The sequence below is a fragment of the Oncorhynchus mykiss genome, chromosome 28 (assembly GCF_013265735.2).
Source record: "Oncorhynchus mykiss isolate Arlee chromosome 28, USDA_OmykA_1.1, whole genome shotgun sequence".
NCBI lineage: Eukaryota > Metazoa > Chordata > Actinopteri > Salmoniformes > Salmonidae > Oncorhynchus > Oncorhynchus mykiss.
Window position 1 is genome coordinate 18,957,832 of NC_048592.1, and position 21,870 is coordinate 18,979,701.

The 21,870-nt window shown below is 41.3% G+C and overlaps 1 long non-coding RNA gene across 1 annotated transcript; it reads right to left on the bottom strand.

The window, feature by feature from the left end:
- Nucleotides 1–338: 338 nt before the first annotated feature.
- On the bottom strand, nt 339–7,896 carry LOC118944847. The gene is made up of 3 exons (XR_005040223.1): nt 7,764–7,896; nt 1,039–1,158; nt 339–868 (listed from the first exon to the last, which is right to left on the bottom strand). It is a non-coding gene; the product is annotated as an uncharacterized LOC118944847 (long non-coding RNA).
- Between the last annotated feature and the right edge of the window lie 13,974 nt (nt 7,897–21,870).

The following is a 21,870-nucleotide window of genomic DNA, read 5'->3' on the forward strand; positions in this document are numbered from 1 at the left end:
GTTCCAACAGGAGAAACACTACACTCCTATACAAGACTCCTGTATTTATGTCAATTGTTGGGCTCATTGCAATTACGATCACTGTCTTCTTAAGACGCATTTGTAAGTATGTCAATTGTGCACAGGGTCATTGCATATACTCAAATGCAAAACAGAAGATACTGTGTGTGAGAGAGTGAGTAACGACGTGCGCTTAGAGTCGGGAAGCAAGTTCAGGGAGTGAGTGTTTTAATAAAATAAAACAGAACATAATATAAAACAAGAACCTCGAACAACACACACACATGAAACAGAAACAATGATGACTGGGGAAGGAACCAAAGGGAGGGACATATATAGGGCAGGTAATCAACGAAGTGATGGAGTCCAGGTGAGTCTGACGATGCGCGTAACGAGGTCGGAGAGGGAGCACACATGACAGTATCCCCTTCCCGACGCGCGGCTCCAGCTGCAGAACGCCACCCAAAGTGACTATCCCGGTGAACAGGAGCGGACCGGACACCTCTGCAGAGGCACAGGAAACTCTATCCGGCTGAGACGCAGGAGCATGGCGACCTAGAGTGCCGGAGAGAGAGCATAACTGACGGTACCCCCTCCCGGGCGTGTTTGGCACCAGCCGCAGGATGCCAACCCAAGGGACGATCCTGGGGATCAGGGGCGGACCGGTCACCCCCGCTGATGCGCAGGAACCTGTCGCCGGCTGGGACGAGGGAACCTGCCAGACCGGCTGAGGCAGGGGAGCCTGGCGATCCGGTTGAGGTATGAGAGCCTGACGAGTCAGTGGACGCAGGGGATCTGGCAAAGGCATGAAAGCCCGACAAGCCGGCTGAGGCAGGGGAGCCTGTCGAGCCGGCTGAGGCAGGGGAGCCTGTCGAGCCGGCTGAGGCAGGGGAGCCTGTCGAGCCGGCTGAGGCAGGGGAGCCTGACCAAAAAAAACAAAAAACTGTTTTAAGAAAATAAACAGAACATAATACAAAACAAGAACCTCGAACAACACACAGACATGAAACAGAAACAATGAAACCTGGGGAATGGTACCAAAGGGAGGGACATATATAGGGCAGGTAATCAACGAAGTGATGTCCAGGTGAGTCTGACGACGTGCAGGTGCGCGTAACGATGGTGACAGGTGTGCGCCATAACGAGCAGCCTGTAGACCTAGAGGTCAGAGAGGGAGCACACGTGACAGAGTGAGTGAATAATAATGTAACACATAATAATAATAATACATTTGCTATTCCCTTGTTTACATAGTGGGCCCCCTCCTCATCTACAGTTGTGACACAGACACTCGAGCAACCATTTAAAAGGCAGGCAGCTTATGCAACCCTATCAAAACATGCTCAAGACCTCACTGCAGCCCTTTCATATTACATTGCAAAGGACATGATGCCATTTCAAATTGTTGAGAGGCCTGGCTTTCTGAGGATAATAAAGGTTCCCGTGCCTCACTACAAAGTGTCATCACAAACATTATTTTCCAAGACTGAAACCTGTACAACCAGGTTAAAGCTGATGTTCGAAAAAGTTTGGCTCAAGCCACATGGTTTCTTGCAACTACTGATCTCTAGACCAGTAAAAGGGGGGTAGTCAACCCTACATTAGCCTTACTATCGATTACCTCACCCCAGACTCACCTCAAACAACAACATTGACGAATACGCTGATTCGGTGAGCGAGTTCATTAGAAAGTATATTGACGATGTCGTACCCATAGCAACGATTAAAACATTCCCAAACCAGAAACAGTGGATTGATGGCAGCATTCACATAAAACTGAAAGCGCGAACCACAGTTTTTAACCAGGGCAAGGTGACCGGAAACATGACCGAATACAAAGTGTAGCTATTCCCTCCGCAAGGCAATCAAACAAGCTAAGCGCCAGAATAGAGACAAAGTAGAGTCGCAATTCAACGGCTCAGACACAAGCCACCAATTGTGCAAGTTCTCCCACTTAAAAAGATGAGAGGCCGGTAATTTTCATCATAGGTACACTTCAACTATGACAGACAAAATGAGAAAAAAAATCCAGAAAATCACATTGTAGGATTTTTAATTAATTAATTTGCAAATTATGGTGGAAAATAAGTATTCTGTGTAATGAAAGTGATAGTATTATCTGTCTGTCTGATTCTCATTTTGTCTGTCATAGTTGAAGTGTACCTATGTTGAAAATTACAGGCCTCTCTCATCTTTTTAAGTGGGAGAACTTGCACAATTGGTGGCTGACTAAATACTTTTTGGCCCCACTGTATATATATATAAACACCCAGAACATTTATGGGGGATTGGAAATTACGCAGATTACATTGATGGAATCTACATTTTATATGCACTATTAAAGCTGATCTACCCTCAATTTTTTTAAAGACTAATACAAATTAAATAAATAAACAAAACAAAAAAAGATATAACAGTTGACATGTGTCATAATGTAACTTTGTGATTTTGCCAAGAATACAGTGCCTTGCGAAAGTATTCGCCCCCCTTGAACTTTGCGATCTTTTGCCACATTTCAGGCTTCAAACATAAAGATATAAAACTGTATTTTTTTTGTGAAGAATCAACAACAAGTGGGACACAATCATGAAGTGGAACGACATTTATTGGATATTTCAAACTTTTTTAACAAATCAAAAACTGAAAAATTGGGCGTGCAAAATTATTCAGCCCCCTTAAGTTAATACTTTGTAGCGCCACCTTTTGCTGCGATTACAGCTGTAAGTCGCTTGGGGTATGTCTCTATCAGTTTTGCACATCGAGAGACTGACATTTTTTCCCATTCCTCCTTGCAAAACAGCTCGAGCTCAGTGAGGTTGGATGGAGAGCATTTGTGAACAGCCGTTTTCAGTTCTTTCCACAGATTCTCGATTGGATTCAGGTCTGGACTTTGACTTGGCCATTCTAACACCTGGATATGTTTATTTTTGAACCATTCCATTGTAGATTTTGCTTTATGTTTTGGATCATTGTCTTGTTGGAAGACAAATCTCCGTCCCAGTCTCAGGTCTTTTGTAGACTCCATCAGGTTTTTTTCCAGAATGGTCCTGTATTTGGCTCCATCCATCTTCCCATCAATTTTAACCATCTTCCCTGTCCCTGCTGAAGAAAAGCAGGCCCAAACCATGATGCTGCCACCACCATGTTTGACAGTGGGGATGGTGTGTTCAGCTGTGTTGCTTTTACACCAAACATAATGTTTTGCATTGTTGCCAAAAAGTTCAATTTTGGTTTCATCTGACCAGAGCACCTTCTTCCACATGTTTGGTGTGTCTCCCAGGTGGCTTGTGGCAAACTTTAAACGACACTTTTTATGGATATCTTTAAGAAATGGCTTTCTTCTTGCCACTCTTCCATAAAGGCCAGATTTGTGCAATATACGACTGATTGTTGTCCTATGGACAGAGTCACCCACCTCAGCTGTAGAGCTCTGCAGTTCATCCAGAGTGATCATGGGCCTCTTGGCTGCATCTCTGATCAGTCTTCTCCTTGTATGAGCTGAAAGTTTAGAGGGACGGCCAAGTCTTGGTAGATTTGCAGTGGTCTGATACTCCTTACATTTCAATATTATCGCTTGCACAGTGCTCCTTGGGATGTTTAAAGCTTGGGAAATCTTTTTGTATCCAAATCCGGCTTTAAACTTCTTCACAACAGTATCTCGGACCTGCCTGGTGTGTTCCTTGTTCTTCATGATGCTCTCTGCGCTTTTAACGGACCTCTGAGACTATCACAGTGCAGGTGCATTTATACAGAGACTTGATTACACACAGGTGGATTGTATTTATCATCATTAGTCATTTAGGTCAACATTGGATCATTCAGAGATCCTCACTGAACTTCTGGAGAGAGTTTGCTGCACTGAAAGTAAAGGGGCTGAATAATTTTGCACGCCCATTTTTTCAGTTTTTGATTTGTTAAAAAAGTTTGAAATATCCAATAAATGTCGTTCCACTTCATGACTGTGTCCCACTTGTTGTTGATTCTTCACAAAAAAATATGGTTTTATATCTTTATGTTTGAAGCCTGAAATGTGGCAAAAGGTCGCAAAGTTCAAGGGGGTCGAATACTTTCGCAAGGCACTGTATCTGTCATCATGATCAGCACTATTAGAATAATATTTTGAATATTTCAATGATGGCAATCTCAGATTGAAGTATGAGGTGAACATAGAGCAGCGAAATAAGTCAGTTTTAGTTGTCAGACAGAGAATTGTGTGCCATTTATAGAAAAAGGACAATAAGGATAGGATTATTTGTGGCCGACAAAACAAACCATCGGTTTATGGGACCAATCAGAACGGTTAGAATGTGTTTCCCTTCTAGAAATTGTCAGGAAGGTACTCAGATCTAGACTCATTGTCATGTATTGTCATGTTGTGTCTTTCTGTCCTTTCCTTTCACCCTGTCTCCCTCTGCTGGTCGTATTAGGTTACCTTTTCTCCCCCGCTTTCCCCCAGCTGTTCCTTGTCTCCTCTGACTACCTCATCCACCCCTTTTCCCACCTGTTCCCTTTTTCCCTCTGATTAGGTCCCTATATCTCTCTCTGTTTCTGCTCCTGTCTTTGTCGGATTCTTGTTTGTTGTGTTTCATGCCTGAACCAGACTATCGTCATGTTTGCTGTAACCTTGTCCTGTCCTGTCGGAATCTGCCGGTCTATCTGAGCCTACCTATGTTTGGTTATTAAAGAAGCTCTGTTTAAGTTAATTCGCTTTTGGGTCCTCATTCACTCACCGTAACACTCATTGCGGAGAAGAAGCTAATGTTCGTAGGCGTGTTGTAGCGTTTGGCTGGAGCACAGTTTGGATTGCCAGGTAACACCATACGAGCTGTATTGTTGCTATTTTGTCATATACATTGTTCCAATGAATAGTAGGTCTATGCATTTGTTTAGTTCAGAGCCAGATTAAGATTGTCTTCACTACTGTCAGCATGTTATTATGTATCTCCAAGAGTTGTGGTCTAAAATAGAAATGTGTACTGAGTCCTACCCAGACACAGAGATTAAGCAACAATGTGTGTTGCAGAGGATGTGTTTTTTTCTCTCCAAAATGCAGAAATGAAAGCTGCACTAGTGCTCCAGATGTTCCCAGGGGGTAGTTCAATTAACATGCTGTTATGATGTGTAGACCAACAGGATGCTGCTGTATGCTGTCTCAGATCTTCAATTACGAACATCCTCACTATTTCGAAATGCTCTGGATACGTGCATTGGTGAAAAAATAAAAACAATCAGTGATTGCCTAATGCCCTCATTCCTAGCAAGCATTCTGGAGTCTATCATTTGAAACAGTCTAAATCTTCAATAATCCATACAACAGATAATGGTCATACATTAAAACAAATAGCAGGGAACATACTCAGAAGTACATTAGCACAAAGCTTCATCAAGTGTTGTCATCAGTTGGTGGCTTCCCCTGAAAGACAATATATTCACATCAGATAATGAGCTGGTAATGACTATTGACATTTTGGGGCAAATCGCTTCTACTCGTGGTCCACGTACAGGTTTCCCTGGGTATCCAGGCTCTCCTGGTTGCCCTGGTAACCCATCTTGTCCAGGAGAGGCACAAGAACCAGCAGCGACCAAGACCCATTTGCGACCAAGCTTTAACTTCCTGACTGATGTCTTGAGATGTTGCTTCAATATATCCACATAATTTTCCTCCCTCATGAGCCATCTATTTTGTGAAGTGCACCAGTCCGTCCTGCAGCAAAGCACCCCCACAACATGATGCTGCCACCCCCATGCTTCATGGTTGGGATGGTGTTCTTCGGCTTGCAAGCCCCCCCCCTTTTCCCTCCAAATATAACGATGGTCATTATGGCCAAACAGTTCTATTTTTGTTTCATTAGATCAGAGGATATTTCTCCAAAAAGTACGATCTTTGTCCCCATGCGCAGTTTCAAACCGTAGTCTGGCTTTTTAATGACGATTTTGGAGCAGTGGCTTCTTCCTTGCTGAGCGGCCTTTCAGGTTATGTCGATTTAGGACTTGTTATACTGTGGATGTAGATACTTTTGTACCTGTTTCCTCCAGCATCTTCACAAGGTTCTTTGCTGTTGTTCTAGGATTGATTTGCACTTATCGCACCAAAGTACGTTCATCTCTAGAAGACAGAACACGTCTTCTTCCTGAGCGGTATGACGGCTGCGTGTTCCCATGGTGTTTATACTTGCGTACTATTGTTTGTACAGATGAACGTGGTACCATCAGGCGTTTGGAAATCGCTCCCAAGGACGAACCAGACTTGTGGAGGTCTACAATTGATTTTCTGAGGTCTTGGCTGATTCCTTTAGATTTCCCTATGATGTCAAGCAAAGAGGCACTGAGTTTGAAGGTAGGCCTTGAAATACATCCATAGGTACACCTCCAATTGACGCAAATTATGTCAATTAGCCTATCAGAAGCTTCTAAAGCCATGCTTCATTTTCGTGAATTGTCCAAGATGTTTAAAGGCACAGTTAACTTAGAGTATGTAAACTTCTGACCCACTGGAATTGTGATACAGTGAATAATAAGTGAAATAATCTGTCTGTAAACAATTGTTGGAAAAATGACTTGTGTCCTGCACAAAGTAGATGTCCTAACCGACTTGCCCAAACTATAGTTTGTTAACAAGACATTTGTGGAGTGGTTGAAAAACGAGTTTTAATGACTCCAACCTAAAGTGTATGTAAACTTCCAACTTCATCTGTACCTGTTGTAAATTTGCAGTCTGTAGAATTCACTTTACTTTTTAAAACCAACGTCTGCATAGAATTTTTCTGTTTGTTTATGTTTTTGATTCCATTGAATATGTGCAGTGTGACGCATAAGTGGTAATGTCCAAACCACATTACATGTATGGACTACTTGTCACAGACCAAGAAGTTTGCATGAGACAGTGGAGGCGGTTATGTGGAGCTGAACTAACCACTATATACTGAAATAGATTCCCTTCTCTTCCTCATAATTGTATTCTGTTTGTTTGTGTCAGTGTTGGTGAAAGAATGTGGTTTGTGTAGCTAAGCAGGTTTCCATCCAATTGTCGACACATTTTCATGTGAATATTCCAAAAAGCTTTCCCCTCCAGTAGTGTTTCCACCAAACGGACTTGCAGATATAAATCAGTGGGAGAGGACGTAGTGCACACAAACTTGACTTTTTTGCTTAAATCTAATGTTCAATGTGTTTCCATTGCATGTTCAACTCTATGGATAGTTTCGGCACAAAAACTGTTGAGTTAAATAGTAAATGTACCTACTCTGATCTTGGCACGTGCACTCTAGCCAACAGATCGCGGATACAGTACAGATAGGCTCTGTCGGTAGGCTAGTCTACATGATGAGATTATGGATAAGAGCGAAAATGTTTTAATTTGTCAAATCAGCATCGATCATCATGTCACCAGAATAAGACCCTTGCACTTTCACCACGCTGTGAAGTTAATCAACATTTTACTGTAGCCAAATTTAAACTGCGTGGTTTCCCGAGTGTTAGTGGGACATACAATTTCATTGTGTGACTCCGAATTTACTTCGATATGATGGTTATTTCTCACATAATACATTTTACTGACACAAAAAGATACCACGATGTCGAAAGAACGAATTAGCTTATCGTGATATTTGTTTTATATGGTATGACTTTACTCGCATGAAAACTGTAGATGAAAATGGGTTACAGTCTTCAAAATAGACCTGTAGGTCTGTATAGGTAGATTTCTGAAGAAGAAAATAAGTTACATTTGAGAAGTGAGATATTTACAAACTAATGAAACATACCTCTCCTTTTCTGCCTCTGAGCCCAGTTTCACCCTACAGAGCGGCAATGACATGGAAAAACATGAAAACAGAGTCTAAAAAGGCAGTGTGAACATCTATATCAGTTACGAGTAATGCATGCCCCTCAAGTAGAGTCGAGAGTGGGGAAAAGTTACATACGCTTGTCCCAGGGGTCTCAGGCACACCATTATTCCCCCTCTCACCCTAGAGAAAGAGAAAGGGAGGGTGACGATGAAAAATGAAAACACCATTAACTGCTGTTTCTTAAAATATAAGTCATGAACACATCTAAAAAGCAAAAGGACTATGTGTTGTTTTATACTTGGCTTCCTTTGGGACTGGGCTCTCCAGTTTCCCCCAGAAAACAATGGAAGACATGTTACCTACAGTCAGTCATAATATGACTATTAATATGACATATTATGATACTAACAATTAATCAACCAAAAAAGCCATACTCTACAGAGTTAAGTTACTTTTGTAATATAGTTGATAAGTGAGCATCATTTTGCAATTCATTACCTTTGAACCACCCGGCAGTCCTTGGTCACAAGGTAACCCTTGAATCCCCGTTTCTCCCTCTGCTCCCTAGAGAAACAACAGGAAACACTTGAACAATTACAGTACTGTAAACTGTATAACAATAATACATGTACATGCAAGTTGACTCTGCCTTCTCTGTGACATTAAAATGAAGCCACACTAATTTATTTCCTTTCCATGTCCTGCAATTTGTATTTAATTCTCAGGGGACTTCTACCAGTTAGTATTGAATGGCACAAGGCCAAAAGCACAGGAATTATATGCCTACAGCCAGCAGTATAATGATATGTGTTGTGAGTTTATGATGCTGAGAAATCCAAAGTCAACGTTTTCTGCCTGAGGTGAATCCTGTATGGAAAATACCCACTTACAGCCCCCAGTACTAGAACATTGCATAACATTTTTCACCTATCCGAAACAAGTGAAAAAAAACTACTTTCAGTCCAGGTGTCCCAGGACATTCATCTGATCCACACGCCCCTTGGGCCCCCCATGTTAACACAGTCATTACTCCCAGAACACACACCAACTACATGACGAAATGCACATATATACTGAATAAAAATATTAACGCAACATGCAACAATTTTAAAATTTTTACTGAGTTACAGGTCATATAAGGAAACCAGTCAATTGAAATAAAGGCATTAGGCCCTAATCTATGAATTTCACATGACTGGGAATACAGATATGCATCTGTTGGTCACAGAAAAAAAGTCAGCGTGACACATCTCCTTTGCATAGAGTTGATCTGGCTATTGATTGTGGCCTGATAATATTATCCCACTCCTATTCAATGGCTGTGCGAAGTTCCTGGATATTGGTGGGAACTGGAACACGCTGTCGTACAAGTCAATCCAGAGCATCCCAAACTTGCTCAATAGGTGACATGTCTGGTGAGTATGCAGGCTATGGAAGAACTGGGGCATTTTCAGCTTCCAGGAATTGTGTACAGATCCTTGCGACATGGGGCAGTGCATTTGTCACGCCCGAATCTGTTTCACCTGTCCTTGTGCTTGTCTCCACCCCCCTCCAGGTGTTGCCCATCTTCCCCATTATCCCCTGTCTGTCTGTGCAAGTTAGTTTTGTTCGTTCATACCTACCAGCGGCTTCCCTTGCTCCTGTCTTTCCTATAGTCCCTGTTTTCAAGTTTCCCGGTTTTGACATTCCTGCCCTGACCCTGCCTGCCATCCTGTACCTTTGCCTCTACTCTGGATTACCGACCTCTGGCTGACCTGACCCTGAGCCTGCTGTTCTGGTGCCTTACACCCTCTCTGGAATATTGATCCCTGCCTGCCTTGACCTGTCGTTTGCCTGCCCCTGTTTAAAGATTAAACTTTAGTTTCTTCAACACTGTCTGCACCTGGGTCATATCTTAAAAGTGATAGCATTAGCCTATCATGTTGAAACATGAGGTCATGGCGGCAGATGAATAGCATAAAAATGGGCCTCAGAATCTCATCATGGTATCTCTGTACATTCAAATTGCCATCAATAAAATGCATTTGTGTTCGTTGTCCGTAGTTTATGCCTGCCCATACCAAAACCCCACCGCCAGCATGGGGCACTCTGTTCACAACGTTGAAATCAGCAAACCTCTCGCCCACACAACACTATACATGTGGTCTGAGATTGTGAGGCTGGTTGGACGTAAATGCCAAATTCTCTAAAATAACATTGGAGGCGGTTTATGGTAGAGAAATGTACATTAAATTCTCTGGCAATAGCTCTGTTGGAAATTCTTGCAGTCAGCATGCCAATTGCACGCTGTGGCATTGTGTTGTGTGACAAAACTGCACATTTAAGAGTGGCCTTTTATTGTCCCCAGCACAAGGTGCACCTATGTAACGAGCATGCTGTTTAATCAGCTTCTTGATATGCCACACCTGTCAGGTGGATGGATTATCTTGTCAAAGAAGAAATGTTCACGAACAGGGAAGTAAACACATTTGTGCCCCAAGTTTGAGAGAAATAAACTTTTTGTGTGTATGTAATATTTCTGGGATCTTTTACAGTGCATTCAGAAAGTATTACAGCCTTACAGCCTTATTCTAAAATTAATTAAATATTTTTTTCTCATCAATCTACACAGAATACCCCATAATGAAAAAGCGAAAACAGGCTTTGAACAATTTTTGCAAATGTATTACAAATAAAAAACTGAAATACCTGTGAGTGGCCAGACGGAAGCCACTCCTCAGTTAAAGGCGCATGACAGCCAACTTGGAATTTGCCAAAAGGCACCTAAAGGACTCTGACCATGAGAAACAAGATTATCTGGCCTGAATGCCAAGCGTTACGTCTGGAGGAAACCTGGCACCATCCCTGAGGTGAAGCATGGTGGTGGCAGCATCATGCTGTGGAGATGTTTTTCAGCAGCAGGGACTGGGAGACTAATAAGGATCGAGGCTAAGGTGAACGGAGCAAAGTACAGAGATATCCTTTATGAAAACCTGCTCCAGAGCACTCAGGACCTCAGACTGGGGTCAAGGTTCACCTTTGAACAGGACAACGACCCTAAGCACACAGCCTAGGCAATGCAGGAGTGGCTTAGGGACAAGCCTCTGAATGTCCTTGAGTGGCCCAGCCAGAGACATGAAAATGGCTGTGCTGCGACACCCCATCCAACCTGATAGAGCTTGAGAGGATCTGCAGAGAAGAATGGGAGAAATACTCCAAATAAAGGTGTGCCAAGCTTGTAGAGTCATACCAAGAAGACTCTGGGCTGTAATTGCTGCCAAAGGTGCTTCAACAAAGTACCGAGTAAAGGGTCTGAATACTTATGTAAATGTGATATTTCAGTTTTTTTTTGTTTAATACAATTGCAAAAATGTCAAAAAATATGTTTTTCTTTGTCATCGTGGGGTATTGTGTGTAGATTGATGAGGGGAAAAAACTATTTGAATCAATTTTTGAACAAGGCTGTAACATAACAAAATGTGGAAAAAGTCAACGTGTCTGAATACTTTCCGAATGCACTATTTCAGCTCATGAAACATGGGACCAACACTTTACACGTAGTGTTTATATTTTTGTTCAGTGTACATACCATAATGCATACTTACATGCGCACACACAGTACATGCAGCTCAGACACACACACTTACTAAGGGTAGGGGAATTATAGTAGGGGCAAGAGCTCACTGGTTACCTTTGAACCTTCACGTCCATAAGTTCTAGGTGGACCCATCGGACCATGACCCTGAATGATGATTAAACATTTACACAACGGCATAATCATCTGGCATTGTAAAATTAACCTTGTGAAAATAATGTGATTTTCATCATGTGAAATTCTGAGGACGACACTTTATTATAGATCAAAAAGCTGAGGCAAAAGGCTTATTTTAGCACACAAAATGTTATAGGGACAAAGACAAATTGAAAGATAAACAGAAAACACTGGAGAATAAAATGGTGAGAATGTGAGAATAATTTGAAATCACATGACAATACAGTTGCAGCTATTTCCTCATTGGCCTGTCAGTTCTTCTAAAGTGGTTATGTATAGTGGGCGTAAGCCTCATTGCGTAAGTCAGATATAGCATTATGGAACAGCACATAAACAATTTTATTTTAATGAGACTGAACATGAAAAGGGTGAGAGAAGAAAACACTCAAAACACTTTAAGGTTTTAAGTTACTCTTTCACAGAATGGATCTCAGCAGGCAAGGCAAGGTCATGATGACACAGAAGATGAGCCAACCAAGTCATTGATGGCGACTACTTTGCCTACTACTTGATTATTGTCTAAAATTATAAATTGCAAGTTTTATCAGTGTATTATTACCTGAGGTCCAGCAGGCCCCATCTGCTCAAAGAGGCCTCGGATTCCCCATTAAGGTGATGAAAAAACAAAGACATCCCACTCAGGACACATGTGAAAAAACAAAGACATCCCACTCAGGACACATGTGAAAAAACAAAGACATCCCACTCAGGACACATGTGAAAAAACAAAGACATCCCACTCAGGACACATGTGAAAAAACAAAGGCAAATATCTACTGTATATCAATAAACGTGTCATTTCTACAGCGCTATTTAAACACAGCTGAGAGGTTCCTACTGCTCTTGAAATATCCTGGAAACGGGAAAGAAACGACCAGTATCGTGATGTTGTACACATGAAATAAGAGGCCCACTTTTTATTTACCTCTAAAAATAATCGAACATGTTTTATTGTTGAAGCCAAAAGCACAGAGATTGTTGGAGCCAAACACAGATAGAGAATCTGGCCACACATTTTAATTCATGGGCAATAAAGATATAAAACCTAGGTGTTATTTTAGATTCTGAACACAATTTCGAATCCCACATTAGGAATGTGACCTAAATAGCTTTTTACCATGAGGAACATTGCCATGGTGCGGCCGTTTCTCTCTCAGGCTGATACAGAGTGACTCATCCATGCTTTTATTGCAAGCAGGCTTGACTACTGTAATGCTCTCCTGTCTGGTCTACCCAAGAAACCCTTTGGTCAACTGCAAAACATACAGAATTCTGCAGCATGGGTACTGACCAAGACCAGATGGAGAGCACACATTACACCGGTTTTAAAGGTCTCTGCACTGGTGAGTTTTATAATTACTTTTAAGCTTCATCTGTTGTTTTTTTTTAAATCAATCCATGATTGTGCAGCCCAATACACGTCAGACATGCTATTAAGTTATGTACCCAGTAGGTCCCTCAGGTCCTCTGGCACTGGCCTTTTAACTATCCCAAAGCCTAGAACCAAGAGGCATGGAGAGGCAGCCTTTAGTTACTATGCCCCCAGCCTCTGGAATAGCCTGTCAGAGAACCTGAGGGGGACGAAACTATGGACATATTTAAAAGAGATCTTAAAACAGATATTATTAACTTTGCTTTTCCTTATGGTGCTTTTTATTAATTCAGTTTTTGTTATTCTTTTGTTTTTTATCCTCTTATGTTTGTTGTATAGTAAATATTTTACCTGGGATGCACGTTGTGTTGCATTCCATGTCTGAAATGTGATGTATAAATAAATCTTGATTTGATTTTTCCGGCCAGCGGTGAGCACAATATCCACCTAGTTTACAGCCTGTCAGAGCTTTCACCCATTGGCTAAACTACGTAGTGGTACTTAGGGAACCATAAACTGTTAGTTCCAATCCTCATGACACATTGTAAGCTTTTAAGTCACAGATGTAGGATGGCCTGGCTGACAGGCTCATTAGGACTTTAATTCATTTTACAAACCAGTTTGATTGACTTGATTTCCCAATAAACTGGGCCATTGTAATTATGGGCAGAGTGACACAGCAGAATAGCTGAAGAGCACTGGCAGCCAGACCTAAGTTAAAATAAATCAAATCAAATTTTATTGGTCACATACACATATTTAGCAGATATTATTGCGGATGTAGTGAAATGCTTGTGTTACTATCTCCAACACTGCAGTAGTATCTAACAATTCAAAACATTATTAAAGTGACTAGTGTTCCATTAAAGTTACTAGTGTTCCATTATTAAAGTGACCAGTGATTCCATGTCTATATAAAGTGACCAGTGATTCCATGTCTATATACATAGTGAAGCAGCCTCTAAGCCTCTAAGGTGCAGGGTTGAGTAACCGGTTGGTAGCCGGCTAGTGATGGCTATTTAACAGTCTGATGGCCTTGAGATAGAAGCTGTTTTTCAGTCTCTCGGTCCCAGCTTTGATGCACCTGTACTGACCTCACCTTTTGGATGATAGCGGGGTCAACAGACCATGGGTCGAGTGGTTGATATCCATTGATGTTCTTTTTGGCCTTTCTGTGACATCGGGTGCTGTAGGTGTCCTGGAGGGCAGGCAGTGTGCCTCCGGTAATGCGTTGGGGAGACTGCACCACCCTCTGGAGAGCCCTGTGGTTGTGGATGGTGCAGTTGCTGTACCAGGTGGTGATACATCCTGACAGGATGCTCTCAATTGTGCATCTTTAAAAGTTTGTGAGGGTTTTTCTTCAGCCTCATGAGGTTGAAGAGGCGCTGCTAGTGTTAGTGTTTGTATTTGTTTTCTTTCAAATCCTTTGATTGAGCTTGATTGGAGAATGGCTGAGGGCATGTGAGGGCACTGTCTACATTACCTATATGTTGAGCCACAGGGTTTTAAGTTGTGCCAGACCCAGACCACAGATTCATCGCAATGTTTTTTTTTGTCAAATTTTATGGTATAATTTTTAGCAAACTCCTCTTACTATTTTTGGCGAACACATATTAGTTGCTGTATCCATTCTCCAACAGTCCTGCTTCATTCAAATATGTTCAATGTGTTGTCTTTGACGAGCTCCCAAAAACCAAGGCCTGCATTTGTATATACAGAGACCAGATAGACAAATAAATCAGTTTATATTTCATTCTGTCTCTCCCTGGTGGCATTTTAGTGGTCTCTTTAAAGAGGTTGAAAAGAGGAAAGAACCTCCTGAGGTTTACCTCGACCATCTATCGGTGAGAACTGGAGTAGCTGCCAACATAAAGTCTATTTTATTAGCCTCTAGGTACTTTTGCACTAATCATTCATTTGATCTCATATACACCTTGTTTACTTGATGGAGAGAGACAAAAATGAATCACCCTCATCTCATTTAAGTGATGCACCCAGTACTTCCAACGACTATGAAGAGGAGACTGATGGATTACTACAACATGGTGGTTTTCTATGGTTTGGAGGAAATTAATTAAGGTTGTTAGGGATCACTGCTAAAGCTTCTTAAGTATAAATACGGTAGTTAGTGGATGTAGGTTGCGTATGGATTATAGACAGATGCTATGAGGTCTCTTCAGCACTTGGTAAAAACATGTTTTAATTTATAGGTTTAACCTGAAGAAAATTCTACACAGATAGGGGTGGTTATTGGTGGTCCCTCAGCCAGCTGGTTCAAATTGTGTGTGTGTGTGTGTGTGTGTGTGTCCCACATCCGTTGCTATGGGGTAATGATGTTAGGAACAATATACAGTGCATTCAGAAAGTATTCAGACCCCTTGACTTTTTCCACATTTTGTTACTTTACAGCCTTCTAAATGGATTAAACAGTTGTTTCCCCTGATCAATCGACACACAAAACCCCATAATGACAAGGCAAAAATGTTTGTTTTTTTAGAAATGTTGGCAAATATATATATAAAAAAATAATAATAATATCACATTTATGTAAGTATTCAGACCTTTTACTCAGTACTTTGTTGAAGCACCCTTGGCAGCAATTACAGCCTCGAGTCTTCTTGGGTATGATGCTACAAGTTTGGCACACCTATATTTGGTGAGTTTTTCCCATTCTTCTCTGCAGATGCTCTCAAGCTCTGTCAGGTTGAATGGGGAGCGTCACTGCACAGCTATTTTCAGGTCTCTCCAGAGATGTTCAATCAATCGGGTTTAAGTCTGGGCTCTAGCTGGGCCACTCAAGGACATTCAGAGACTTGTCCCAAAGCCACTCCTGCGTTGTCTTGGCTGTGTGCTTGTTTGAAGGTGAACCTTCGCCCCAGTCTGAGGTCCAGAGCGCTCTGAAGCAGGTTTTCATCAGGGATCTCTCTGTACTTTGGTCCGTTCATCTATTCCTCGATCCTGACTAGTCTTCCAGTCTCTGTCGCTGAAGAACATCCCTACAGCATGATGCTGTTGCCACAACTTTGGAACTGTGCTTGGGGGCATTGTCCATTTGGAAGACCCATTTGCAACCAAGCTTTAACTTCCTGACTGAAGTCTTGAGATGTTGCTTCAATATATCCACATACTTTTCCTGCCTCATGATGCCATTTATTTTGTGATGTGCACCAGTCCCTCCTGCACAAAGCACCCCCACAACATGATGCTGTCACCCCCGTGCTTCACGGTTGGGATGGTGTTCTTCGGCTTGCAAGCCTCCCCCTTTTTCCTCCAAACATAACGATGGTCATTATTGCTAAACAGTTATATTTTTGTTTCATCAGACCAGAGGGCATTTCTCCAAAAAGTACAATCTTTGTTGCAAACCGTAGTCTGGCTTTTTTATGGCGGTTTTGGAGCATTGGCTTCTTCCTTGCCGAGCAGCCTTTCAGGTTATGTCAATATAGGACTCATTTTACTGTGGATATAGATACTTTTATAGCTGATTCCTCCAGCATCTTCACAAGGTCCTTTGCTGTTGTTCTGGGATTGATTTGCACTTATCGCACCAAAGTACGTTCATCTCTAGGAGACAGAACGCGTCTCCCTCCTGAGCGGTATGATGGCTGCATGGTCCCATGATGTTTATACTTGTGTACTATTGTTTGTACAGATGGACGTGGTACCTCAAGGCATTTGGAAATCGCTCCCAAGGAGGAACCAGACTTGTGGAGGTCTACAAAAAAAATTCTGGGGTCTTGGCTGATTTCTTTTGATTTTCCCATCATGTCAAACAAAGAGACACTGAGTTTGAAGGTAGGCCTTGAAATACATCCACAGGTACACCTCCAATTGACTCAAATTATGTCAATTAGCCCAACAGAAGCTTCTAAAGCCATGACATAATTTTCTGGAATTTTCAAAGCTGTTTAAAGGCGAAGTCATCTTAATGTATGTAAACTTCTGACCCATTGGAATTGTGATACAGTGAATTATAAGTGAAGTAATGTCTGTAAACAATTGTTGGAAAAATGACTTGTGTCATGCACAAAGGAAATGTCCTAACCGACTTGCCAAAACTATAGTTTGTTAACAAGAAATTTGTGGAGTGGTTGAAAAACGAGTTTTAATGACTCTAACCTAAAGTGTATGTAAACTTCCAACTTCAACTGTATATAAATGCCTGGATAACTTTCAAATGAAATAATCTCTTATAAAATGGGTTAACGTTATGTACAGTAACCCTATGTGTAAAATAGTAAATAATGGCTACTTCTCAGAAAGTTTTAAACTGTCAAAAGGAGTAAAACAAGGTTTCGGCATATCCATTGATTTATTGCCATCGAAATGTTAGCTGTTAAAAGCAGATCCAACAATAATATTAAGTGGTTAGAAATCCAGGCTTAAAAACAAAGGTGCCTTTGTACGCTAATGTTCATGTTTTCTTTTAAATCCACAATTTGGATAAGCAAAAATAGATACGATTTTGCTACCTTGGAAAGGAAAATACCTGTCTATTTGTGGAAAAATCACCCTGATTAACTCTTTAGTCATATCCCAGTTGACCTATTTGCTTATGGCCTTGCCTACAGCTAGCAACCTGTTTTTTAAATTATACGAGCAAAACATTTGAATTTTTATTTGGAACGGCAAGGCAGACACAATTGAACAGGGCTATTTATCTAATGAATATGAATTCGGAGGTCAGAATCTATTAAATATTAAAGCATTAGATCTCTCACTAAAGGCTTCAGTCGTACAACAGTTAGAATTAAATCCAAACTGGTTCTCTAGTAGATTAGTAACAATGTCACACTCCATGTTCAAGAATGACCTTTTTCCGTTTATTCAAATTCCAACCTCACACTTTTGGTTATTTGAAAATGAAAAGAATCTCTAAAATATCACAATTTTTAAAACAAGCTATAGAAAGTTGGTTTCAATTTCAGCTTAATCCACCGGAGAAGAGAGAAATAATACAATAAATATTATGGTTATACTCAAATATACTAACTGATAAAAAAAAAAGTATAATCTTTGTAAATGATATCAAAAATAGGACTGGTGGAGGTGTCACAAATGCAGCTGACAAAAATATGTGAATTGTTGAATTTCTGCACAAAAAAAACAGAAGAGGCAAGTGGAAAGGGGGAAAAGTAAGGAACTTTTCTGTCGGCCCTGCATTAAAGGCCAAAATTGGTTAAAGAAAATTGTGATGAATACAAAAAGTTCCATTTGTGTATCGATTCCATGGCACATGGTTTATGATGTGATATGCAAAACTACGCCAGATTCAAAACTTATTATACAAAATTCTTGCAACCAATTGAATGTTATATATTATGGGGAATCAACCATCCCAGCTCTGCAGATTTTTCTGCGAAGAGGCAGAATCAGTAGATTATTTGTTTTTGTTCTGTCCATATGTAGATTGTTTTTGGTTGCAGGTCCAGGAATGGGTGAAGAATTGCAACATTTACCTGGAGCTAACTCTGCAAATAGCACTGCTGGGTGATTTGAAAAGTCATAGTCAATTGATCAATAATATAATAATACTTTTAGCAAAACATTTTATCTTTAATTTACAATCTGTAGAAACTAAGAGAATAGAACGGTGCAGAACTTTTGTGAAACATCACAGCAGTTTAAAAATATATGGCAAATAGAAAAAAAAATGGGTGGTGTCACGAACCGGCTCAAAGCCCGTAACAAAGGGAGACAACGTGGAGATAAGGAGTAACAAAATATATATTTATTAACTAAAGCAACTAAGGAAAATATACAATGGTGTGTGTAATCAGTAATCAGTAGTGTAAGTGAGTGTTTTGCATGCATGAATGTGACAATGCAGGGTGTTGAAAGGTGCCAAAGCAAACATCATGTTTCCCATGAAGCTGACGACCCTCTCAACTCCGCCCACCGGATTCCTACTAAGGAAACAAGAACAAAGACAGAATACGGCAGACAGAGTGGGAGGGTCACAACAATTTATCCGCTCTCCTTTAAGTTCTTGATGATCTGATAAAATGTTGATTTAGGTGCAATCTTACTGGCAGCAATATCCTTGCCTGTGAAGCCATTTTTGTGCAAAGCAATGATGACGGCATGTGTTTCCTTGCAGGTAACCATAGTTGACAGAGGAAGAACAATTATTCCAAGCACCACCCTCCTTTTGAAGCGTCCAGTCCGTTATTCAAACTCAATCAGCATGACAGAGTGATCTCCAGCCTGGTCCTCATCAACACTCACACCTGTGTTAACAGTGTCAGAATCACTGACATGATGTTTGATGTCCTTTTGTGGCAAGGCTGAAATGCAGTGGAATTGTTATTTTTGAGATTCAGTTCGTTTGCATGGCAAATTGGGACTTTGCAATTAATTTCAATTCATCTCATCACTCTTCATAACATTCTGGAGTATATGCAAATTGCCATCATACAAATTGAGGCATCAGACTTTGTGAAAATTAATATTTGTGTCATTCTCAAAACTTTTGGCCACGACTGTACACAGAGCTCACAAGGGAGAAGGCAGTCAGGTTTTCACCAATAAAGAAGATAAACCGGGGAAGCTGTGTGTTTATAGGTCTTGAGTCTTGACACATGGATGACTGCTTTTGAAATGCTTTGCCTTCCTGAAGATCTAGCAAACACATGTGTGAAACAGAGCCTATCATTAGAAACATAAGGTCTGTATGATCTTGTAAAAATACATGGTAAAACTGTAATGGCTGTTGTTGGGTTCGACATTTTGAACATTGAGATATCAAATAAATGATAGAGAAAGAAGCATATAATTAAAGGAGAAAGTTAAGGGTTCCCTGTAGAAGGACAGATATCTGTGGAATGAGTTGGAATGTGTTGGGGGACGGGAGCAGAGCCCCGTGTTTATATAGGGAAGACAGATGGATATCTGTGGATCAGGAGGTGAGTGGTGAGGTCAGTTCCCCTTAAGGGAGTAATCAGGGTTAGTATCTGGTTACCTTCTTTCTCTTGGGCATAAACTAAGGATTGGAGAGAGGGAGTGTCTTAAGTAGGATGTATATAACCAATGCAGAGAAATGTTTTGCTGTCTGATTACAGCTGTACAGAACCTTTGGGAAGAATTCAACTTGGTTAAAGCTTCTCTAGTGTCCGTGGGTTATTTACTCTGAAAAATAAGAACCTAACACTGTAAATATTGAGGATGTGTTGATTAAGACTTTAAAATGTGTAACCACCAAAGTGTTTGATATATACCTACAGATTATGTATCTTAATTTGACCCAGTTTCTCACAGCAGGAAAATAATCCTGCAGCAACAGGAAATGTGAATTTATAACATATATTACATTTATAATTTTTGTAGGGGTTGATAATTTTTTTTGTTAAGGCAAATCAAGTTTTACATTTCCAAGTGGAAATGACAAACTATACTTCAAGCTTGCATTTCCTGCTGTGCGGGAAAATTCTTGCAACAACATGATCAAATTAAGATACATCCTCTGTGCAGTCACTCCACCAAGGGAAGTATTGCCTGTGTACAGGAGATTTGCAAAGTTAAATCAATAGTGGCATCCCTGGTGTTTTAACATTTCAGTAAAACATTTTGAGGTTTCACATGTACGTTTCATGGTTACAATTCGCAAATGTCACATCCCTCACAAATGATTCCCTTTATCCAATGATCAAACGAGAGCAAACATCTTACTGGTCTAAGACCTTTATCAAAGCTCCTTTACGGGCAAGTGTGCATAGTTTAATAAGCCGGTACATGGTAGGGTGTCACTAATTTTCAGCAATCCCAACAGTACGGGAGATGGTCTGCGGGGGTAAACAGATGCTGGGGCAGAAGCCACCGAGCTCTGAAAATAGACTGGAGGAGCAGAAGCCACGCTCCATTCAGCAGCGTTCGCACTTCCTTATGACACACCAAACTCATGTCAGGCAGGGAACCAGGTTACTCATGCTGTTCTAACTACTGGAACCTGAAAGGAACCTTTGTGTCCCTGGGGGACTACAGTACAATACACTCAAACACTACATTAGTAAAAAACAAACACTGAATTAAACTGGATACCGGACAACGTTATCATTCTTGTCTACACAAATAAATAACAGTATGGGGATTGTCATGCCCTGACCATAGAGAGACCTCGGGGTTCTCTATGGTGTTGTAGGTCAGGGCGTGATTAGGCAGGTGTTGTAGTTTTCCTATTTATATGTTTGTTTTGTTGTATGGTTCCCAATTAGATGCAGCTGATTGTCGTTCTGTCTAATTGTGGACCATACTTAAGTTCTCCATTGTTCCCACCTGGGTTGTGGGATATTGTTTGTGTTTGTTGCCTGTTTATTGTTTTGTTGAGTAGTTTCACTTAAAATAAAGATGTGGAACTCTAATCACGCTGCACCTTGGTCCGTCTATTTCAACAAACATGACAGAATATCCCACCAACGCAGGACCAAGCAGTGTGTTATGGAGGTTAAGGAGTTTTGGACATGGGAGGAAATCATGTCCGGATGTGAGACCCTTCCTTGGAAGGAGACACCAAGAAAGGTGGAAGGACAGCGACGACACTGGGGACCGTGGAAACAGAAACACCAAGATTTTGTGGGGAGGGGGAGGGGGGCACGAGGGGTGGTCGGCGGAGCAGCGGAGAGTGGAAGAGCGGGTCATCAGTCTGGTGCCATCTGGGCCAGCTCCCCATACTCACCCTGAAGAGCCAGAGACCGTCAGGGAGGTGATGGAGAAGTTGGGAAAAAGAGAGATGAGAGAGATGTTGGTCAAGTGTGTTCTGCTCAACATTCGACCTGAAGAGCCTGTGAGCAGTCTGGTGAAGTCTGTGCCGGCTTCACTCATCTGGCCTCCAGTGCACCTTCCCAGTACGGTACGTCCTGTGCCAACTCCCCGCACTCGCCCTGAAGTGCGTGTCACCAGTCCGGTGCCACCTGTGCCGGCTCCACGCACCAGGCCTCCAGTGCGCCTCCCCAGTCCAGTACGTC